This window comes from Mustelus asterias, chromosome 4 (genome assembly GCF_964213995.1).
Source record: "Mustelus asterias chromosome 4, sMusAst1.hap1.1, whole genome shotgun sequence".
In the NCBI taxonomy this organism is placed as follows: Eukaryota; Metazoa; Chordata; class Chondrichthyes; order Carcharhiniformes; family Triakidae; genus Mustelus; species Mustelus asterias.
In genome coordinates this window covers 147692704-147702636 of record NC_135804.1, presented here as the reverse complement: position 1 = coordinate 147702636, position 9933 = coordinate 147692704, and positions in this window count along the sequence as shown.

The window sequence follows — 9933 nt, the reverse complement described above, 5'->3', positions numbered from 1 at the left end:
TGTTACATCACGCTGTCACATCACACTGTTCCATCACGCTGTCACATCACGCTGTCACATCACACTGTTACATCACACTGTTACATCACACTGTCACATCACACTGTTCCATCACGCTGTCACATCACGCTGTCACATCACACTGTTACATCACACTGTTCCATCACACTGTCACATCACACTGTTACATCACACTGTCACATCACACTGTTACATCACGCTGTCACATCACACTGTTCCATCACGCTGTCACATCACGCTGTCACATCACACTGTTACATCACACTGTTCCATCACGCTGTCACATCACACTGTTACATCACACTGTTCCATCACACTGTCACATCACACTGTTCCATCACACTGTCACATCACACTGTTACATCACACTGTTCCATCACACTGTCACATCACACTGTCACATCACACTGTCACATCACACTGTCACATCACACTGTTCCATCACACTGTCACATCACACTGTCACATCACACTGTTACATCACACTGTCACATCACACTGTTCCATCACACTGTCACATCACACTGTTCCATCACGCTGTCACATCACACTGTTCCATCACACTGTCACATCACACTGTCACATCACACTGTTACATCACACTGTCACATCACACTGTTACATCACACTGTCACATCACACTGTTACATCACACTGTCACATCACACTGTTCCATCACACTGTTACATCACACTGTCACATCACACTGTTACATCACACTGTCACATCACACTGTCACATCACACTGTCACATCACACTGTTCCATCACACTGTCACATCACACTGTTCCATCACACTGTTACATCACACTGTTCCATCACACTGTTCCATCACACTGTTACATCACGCTGTCACATCACACTGTTCCATCACACTGTCACATCACACTGTTCCATCACACTGTTACATCACACTGTTCCATCACACTGTTCCATCACACTGTTACATCACGCTGTCACATCACACTGTTCCATCACACTGTCACATCACACTGTTCCATCACACTGTTACATCACGCTGTCACATCACACTGTTCCATCACACTGTCACATCACACTGTCACATCACACTGTTCCATCACACTGTCACATCACACTGTCACATCACACTGTTACATCACACTGTCACATCACACTGTTACATCACACTGTCACATCACACTGTTACATCACACTGTCACATCACACTGTTCCATCACGCTGTCACATCACACTGTTCCATCACACTGTCACATCACACTGTCACATCACACTGTTACATCACGCTGTCACATCACACTGTTCCATCACACTGTCACATCACACTGTCACATCACACTGTTACATCACACTGTCACATCACACTGTTACATCACACTGTCACATCACACTGTTACATCACACTGTCACATCACACTGTTACATCACACTGTCACATCACACTGTTCCATCACACTGTCACATCACACTGTTCCATCACACTGTTACATCACGCTGTCACATCACACTGTTCCATCACACTGTCACATCACACTGTTCCATCACACTGTTCCATCACACTGTTCCATCACACTGTTACATCACGCTGTCACATCACACTGTTCCATCACGCTGTCACATCACACTGTTACATCACGCTGTCACATCACACTGTTCCATCACACTGTCACATCACACTGTTCCATCACACTGTTACATCACGCTGTTACATCACACTGTTCCATCACACTGTTACATCACACTGTCACATCACACTGTCACATCACACTGTCACATCACACTGTTCCATCACACTGTTACATCACGCTGTTACATCACACTGTTCCATCACACTGTTACATCACACTGTCACATCACACTGTCACATCACACTGTCACATCACACTGTTCCATCACACTGTTACATCACGCTGTCACATCACACTGTTCCATCACACTGTCACATCACACTGTTCCATCACACTGTTACATCACACTGTCACATCACACTGTTACATCACGCTGTCACATCACGCTGTCACATCACACTGTTACATCACACTGTTACATCACACTGTCACATCACACTGTTACATCACACTGTTACATCACACTGTCACATCACACTGTTACATCACACTGTTACATCACACTGTTACATCACACTGTCACATCACACTGTTACATCACGCTGTCACATCACGCTGTCACATCACACTGTTACATCACGCTGTCACATCACGCTGTCACATCACACTGTTACATCACACTGTTACATCACACTGTCACATCACACTGTTACATCACACTGTTCCATCACGCTGTCACATCACACTGTTACATCACACTGTTACATCACACTGTCACATCACACTGTTCCATCACACTGTCACATCACACTGTTACATCACACTGTTACATCACACTGTCACATCACACTGTTACATCACACTGTCACATCACACTGTCACATCACACTGTCACATCACACTGTTCCATCACGCTGTCACATCACACTGTTCCATCACACTGTCACATCACACTGTTACATCACGCTGTTACATCACACTGTCACATCACACTGTCACATCACACTGTTCCATCACACTGTCACATCACACTGTTACATCACGCTGTTACATCACACTGTCACATCACACTGTCACATCACACTGTTCCATCACGCTGTCACATCACACTGTTCCATCACACTGTCACATCACACTGTTACATCACGCTGTCACATCACACTGTCACATCACACTGTTCCATCACACTGTCACATCACACTGTCACATCACACTGTCACATCACACTGTCACATCACACTGTTCCATCACGCTGTCACATCACACTGTTCCATCACACTGTCACATCACACTGTTCCATCACACTGTTACATCACGCTGTCACATCACACTGTCACATCACACTGTTCCATCACACTGTCACATCACACTGTTCCATCACACTGTCACATCACACTGTTCCATCACACTGTCACATCACACTGTCACATCACACTGTTCCATCACACTGTCACATCACACTGTTCCATCACACTGTCACATCACACTGTCACATCACACTGTTCCATCACACTGTCACATCACACTGTCACATCACACTGTTCCATCACACTGTCACATCACACTGTCACATCACACTGTTCCATCACACTGTCACATCACACTGTTCCATCACACTGTCACATCACACTGTTCCATCACACTGTCACATCACACTGTTCCATCACACTGTCACATCACACTGTCACATCACACTGTTCCATCACACTGTCACATCACACTGTCACATCACACTGTTCCATCACACTGTCACATCACACTGTCACATCACGCTGTCACATCACATTGTTCCATCACACTGTCACATCACGCTGTCACATCACGCTGTCACATCACATTGTTCTATCACACTGTCACATCACACTGTTCCATCACACTGTCACATCACGCTGTCACATCACACTGTTACATCACACTGTTACATCACGCTGTTACATCACACTGTTACATCACACTGTCACATCACACTGTTACATCACGCTGTCACATCACACTGTTACATCACACTGTCACATCACACTGTTACATCACGCTGTTACATCACGCTGTTACATCACACTGTTACATCACGCTGTTACATCACGCTGTCACATCACGCTGTTACATCACGCTGTCACATCACATTGTTCCATCACACTGTCACATCACGCTGTCACATCACGCTGTCACATCACATTGTTCCATCACACTGTTACATCACACTGTCACATCACACTGTTACATCACGCTGTCACATCACACTGTCACATCACACTGTTACATCACGCTGTCACATCACATTGTTCCATCACACTGTCACATCACGCTGTCACATCACGCTGTCACATCACGCTGTCACATCACACTGTTCCATCACACTGTCACATCACGCTGTCACATCACACTGTCACATCACATTGTTCCATCACACTGTCACATCACACTGTCACATCACACTGTCACATCACACTGTTCCATCACACTGTCACATCACGCTGTCACATCACACTGTCACATCACATTGTTCCATCACACTGTTACATCACACTGTCACATCACACTGTCACATCACACTGTTCCATCACACTGTCACATCACACTGTTACATCACATTGTTCCATCACACTGTCACATCACGCTGTCACATCACACTGTCACATCACACTGTTCCATCACACTGTCACATCACACTGTTACATCACACTGTCACATCACACTGTCACATCACACTGTCACATCACATTGTTCCATCACACTGTCACATCACACTGTCACATCACACTGTCACATCACACTGTTCCATCACACTGTTACATCACACTGTCACATCACACTGTCACATCACACTGTTCCATCACACTGTCACATCACACTGTTACATCACATTGTTCCATCACACTGTCACATCACGCTGTCACATCACACTGTCACATCACATTGTTCCATCACACTGTCACATCACGCTGTCACATCACACTGTCACATCACACTGTTCCATCACACTGTCACATCACACTGTTACATCACGCTGTCACATCACATTGTTCCATCACACTGTCACATCACACTGTCACATCACACTGTCACATCACACTGTTCCATCACATTGTTCCATCACACTGTCACATCACATTGTTCCATCACACTGTTACATCACACTGTCACATCACATTGTTCCATCACACTGTTACATCACACTGTCACATCACACTGTCACATCACATTGTTCCATCACACTGTTACATCACACTGTCACATCACACTGTCACATCACGCTGTCACATCACACTGTTACATCACGCTGTCACATCACACTGTTACATCACACTGTCACATCACACTGTCACATCACGCTGTCACATCACACTGTTACATCACACTGTCACATCACACTGTTCCATCACACTGTCACATCACACTGTTCCATCACACTGTCACATCACACTGTCACATCACACTGTCACATCACACTGTTCCATCACACTGTCACATCACACTGTCACATCACACTGTCACATCACACTGTCACATCACACTGTTCCATCACACTGTTACATCACACTGTCACATCACACTGTTACATCACACTGTTACATCACACTGTCACATCACGCTGTTCCATCACACTGTCACATCACACTGTCACATCACACTGTCACATCACACTGTTCCATCACACTGTTCCATCACACTGTTCCATCACACTGTCACATCACACTGTCACATCACACTGTTACATCACACTGTTACATCACACTGTCACATCACGCTGTTCCATCACACTGTCACATCACACTGTCACATCACACTGTTACATCACACTGTTCCATCACACTGTTCCATCACACTGTCACATCACACTGTCACATCACACTGTCACATCACACTGTTCCATCACACTGTCACATCACACTGTCACATCACACTGTCACATCACACTGTCACATCACACTGTTCCATCACACTGTTACATCACACTGTCACATCACACTGTTACATCACACTGTTACATCACACTGTCACATCACGCTGTTCCATCACACTGTCACATCACACTGTTCCATCACACTGTTCCATCACACTGTCACATCACGCTGTCACATCACATTGTTCCATCACACTGTTACATCACACTGTCACATCACACTGTTCCATCACACTGTCACATCACACTGTCACATCACACTGTCACATCACACTGTCACATCACACTGTTCCATCACACTGTTACATCACACTGTCACATCACACTGTTACATCACACTGTTACATCACACTGTCACATCACGCTGTTCCATCACACTGTCACATCACACTGTTCCATCACACTGTTCCATCACACTGTCACATCACACTGTTCCATCACACTGTTCCATCACACTGTCACATCACGCTGTTACATCACGCTGTCACATCACACTGTTCCATCACACTGTCACATCACATTGTTCCATCACACTGTCACATCACACTGTTCCATCACGCTGTCACATCACACTGTCACATCACACTGTTACATCACACTGTTACATCACGCTGTCACATCACACTGTTCCATCACACTGTCACATCACATTGTTCCATCACACTGTCACATCACACTGTTCCATCACGCTGTCACATCACACTGTCACATCACACTGTTACATCACACTGTTACATCACACTGTCACATCACACTGTTCCATCACACTGTCACATCACACTGTTCCATCACACTGTCACATCACACTGTTCCATCACACTGTCACATCACGCTGTCACATCACACTGTCACATCACACTGTTACATCACACTGTTCCATCACACTGTCACATCACGCTGTTACATCACACTGTCACATCACACTGTCACATCACATTGTTCCATCACACTGTCACATCACACTGTCACATCACGCTGTTACATCACACTGTCACATCACACTGTCACATCACATTGTTCCATCACACTGTCACATCACACTGTCACATCACACTGTCACATCACACTGTTCCATCACACTGTTACATCACACTGTCACATCACACTGTTCCATCACACTGTCACATCACACTGTTACATCACATTGTTCCATCACACTGTCACATCACGCTGTCACATCACACTGTCACATCACATTGTTCCATCACACTGTCACATCACACTGTCACATCACACTGTTCCATCACACTGTCACATCACACTGTTACATCACGCTGTCACATCACATTGTTCCATCACACTGTCACATCACACTGTTCCATCACATTGTTCCATCACACTGTCACATCACGCTGTCACATCACACTGTCACATCACATTGTTCCATCACACTGTTACATCACACTGTCACATCACATTGTTCCATCACACTGTCACATCACACTGTCACATCACACTGTTACATCACACTGTTACATCACACTGTCACATCACACTGTTCCATCACACTGTCACATCACACTGTCACATCACACTGTCACATCACACTGTTCCATCACACTGTCACATCACACTGTCACATCACACTGTCACATCACACTGTCACATCACACTGTTCCATCACACTGTTACATCACACTGTCACATCACACTGTTACATCACACTGTTACATCACACTGTCACATCACGCTGTTCCATCACACTGTCACATCACACTGTTCCATCACACTGTTCCATCACACTGTCACATCACGCTGTTACATCACGCTGTCACATCACATTGTTCCATCACACTGTTACATCACACTGTCACATCACACTGTTCCATCACACTGTCACATCACACTGTCACATCACACTGTCACATCACACTGTCACATCACACTGTTCCATCACACTGTTACATCACACTGTCACATCACACTGTTACATCACACTGTTACATCACACTGTCACATCACGCTGTTCCATCACACTGTCACATCACACTGTTCCATCACACTGTTCCATCACACTGTCACATCACACTGTTCCATCACACTGTTCCATCACACTGTCACATCACGCTGTTACATCACGCTGTCACATCACACTGTTCCATCACACTGTCACATCACACTGTCACATCACACTGTCACATCACGCTGTCACATCACACTGTCACATCACATTGTTCCATCACACTGTCACATCACATTGTTCCATCACACTGTCACATCACACTGTCACATCACACTGTCACATCACACTGTCACATCACGCTGTCACATCACGCTGTCACATCACATTGTTCCATCACACTGTCACATCACATTGTTCCATCACGCTGTCACATCACACTGTCACATCACACTGTTACATCACACTGTTACATCACACTGTCACATCACACTGTTCCATCACACTGTCACATCACACTGTTCCATCACACTGTCACATCACACTGTTCCATCACACTGTCACATCACGCTGTCACATCACACTGTCACATCACACTGTTACATCACACTGTTCCATCACACTGTCACATCACGCTGTTACATCACGCTGTTACATCACGCTGTCACATCACATTGTTCCATCACACTGTTACATCACACTGTCACATCACACTGTTACATCACACTGTCACATCACACTGTTACATCACACTGTTACATCACACTGTCACATCACATTGTTCCATCACACTGTTACATCACACTGTCACATCACACTGTTCCATCACACTGTCACATCACGCTGTCACATCACACTGTCACATCACACTGTTACATCACACTGTTACATCACACTGTCACATCACGCTGTCACATCACACTGTCACATCACACTGTTACATCACACTGTTACATCACGCTGTCACATCACGCTGTCACATCACGCTGTCACATCACACTGTTCCATCACACTGTCACATCACGCTGTCACATCACACTGTCACATCACACTGTCACATCACACTGTTACATCACACTGTCACATCACACTGTTCCATCACACTGTCACATCACGCTGTCACATCACACTGTCACATCACACTGTCACATCACACTGTTACATCACACTGTCACATCACACTGTTACATCACACTGTCACATCACACTGTCACATCACGCTGTTACATCACACTGTTCCATCACACTGTTCCATCACACTGTCATATCACGCTGTTACATCACACTGTCACATCACACTGTTACATCACACTGTTACATCACACTGTTACATCACACTGTTACATCACACTGTCACATCACACTGTTACATCACACTGTCACATCACACTGTCACATCACACTGTCACATCACACTGTTCCATCACACTGTCACATCACACTGTTCCATCACACTGTCACATCACACTGTTCCATCACACTGTCACATCACACTGTCACATCACACTGTCACATCACACTGTTCCATCACACTGTCACATCACACTGTCACATCACACTGTCACATCACACTGTCACATCACACTGTCACATCACACTGTCACATCACACTGTCACATCACACTGTTCCATCACACTGTCACATCACACTGTTACATCACACTGTCACATCACGCTGTTACATCACGCTGTCACATCACACTGTTACATTGTTAAACCAAATGAATTCTCACTCCTGAGCTGTTGTGATTCTTGGTATCAGAAGACATTTCATATTTTTGGCAGACTAGTAACTGCTACATAGAATCATAAGGCCATTATAAAATGGTTACTCAGCACAGAAGGAGGCTATTCAGCCCATCATGTCTGTACTGCTGCTCTGCAAGAGCAATTCACTAAGTGCCACTGCCCTGACTTTTCCCTGTAACCCTGCAAATTTTCTTACCTTTGGATACTGATCCAATTCTTTTCTGAAAGACGTGGGTGAACCTGCCTCCACCACATCCTCAGGCAATGGACTCCAAACCCTAACCACTTTCACTGCATGAAAAAGCTTTCCCTCCTTTGTCAATTGCCTTATATCTGTATCCTCTGGCTCATGATCCTTCCTCCAATGGGAGCAGTTTCCCTCTGTCCCAACCGCCATGATTTTAAAAACCTCTAACAAATTTCTTTTCAACCTTCTTTTCTCCAATGAAAACAGTCCCAACTTCTCCAAGTTATTCACATATCTGAAATCCCTCAACCCTGGGACCATTCTGGTGAATCTCTTTTGCACCCTCACTAATGCCTTCAGATCCTTTCCAAAGTGTGGTGCCCAGAACTGGACACAATACTCCAGTTAGGTCAAACCAATGTTTTATAGTTTGAACTTCCAATGGGCAATTCCTCTGCTCGTTGGGACCCTCTGCAAAGGTGTTCAACTCGGAGTTGGAGACTTGGGGACGGTTTCATTGTACTTACCTGGATAGTTACCGAGATAATGTTAGACAGATTAAAACCTAGTGCAACATTTGGGGAACTACATAACTGACCCCATCACTTACACTGACCCCAAGGCC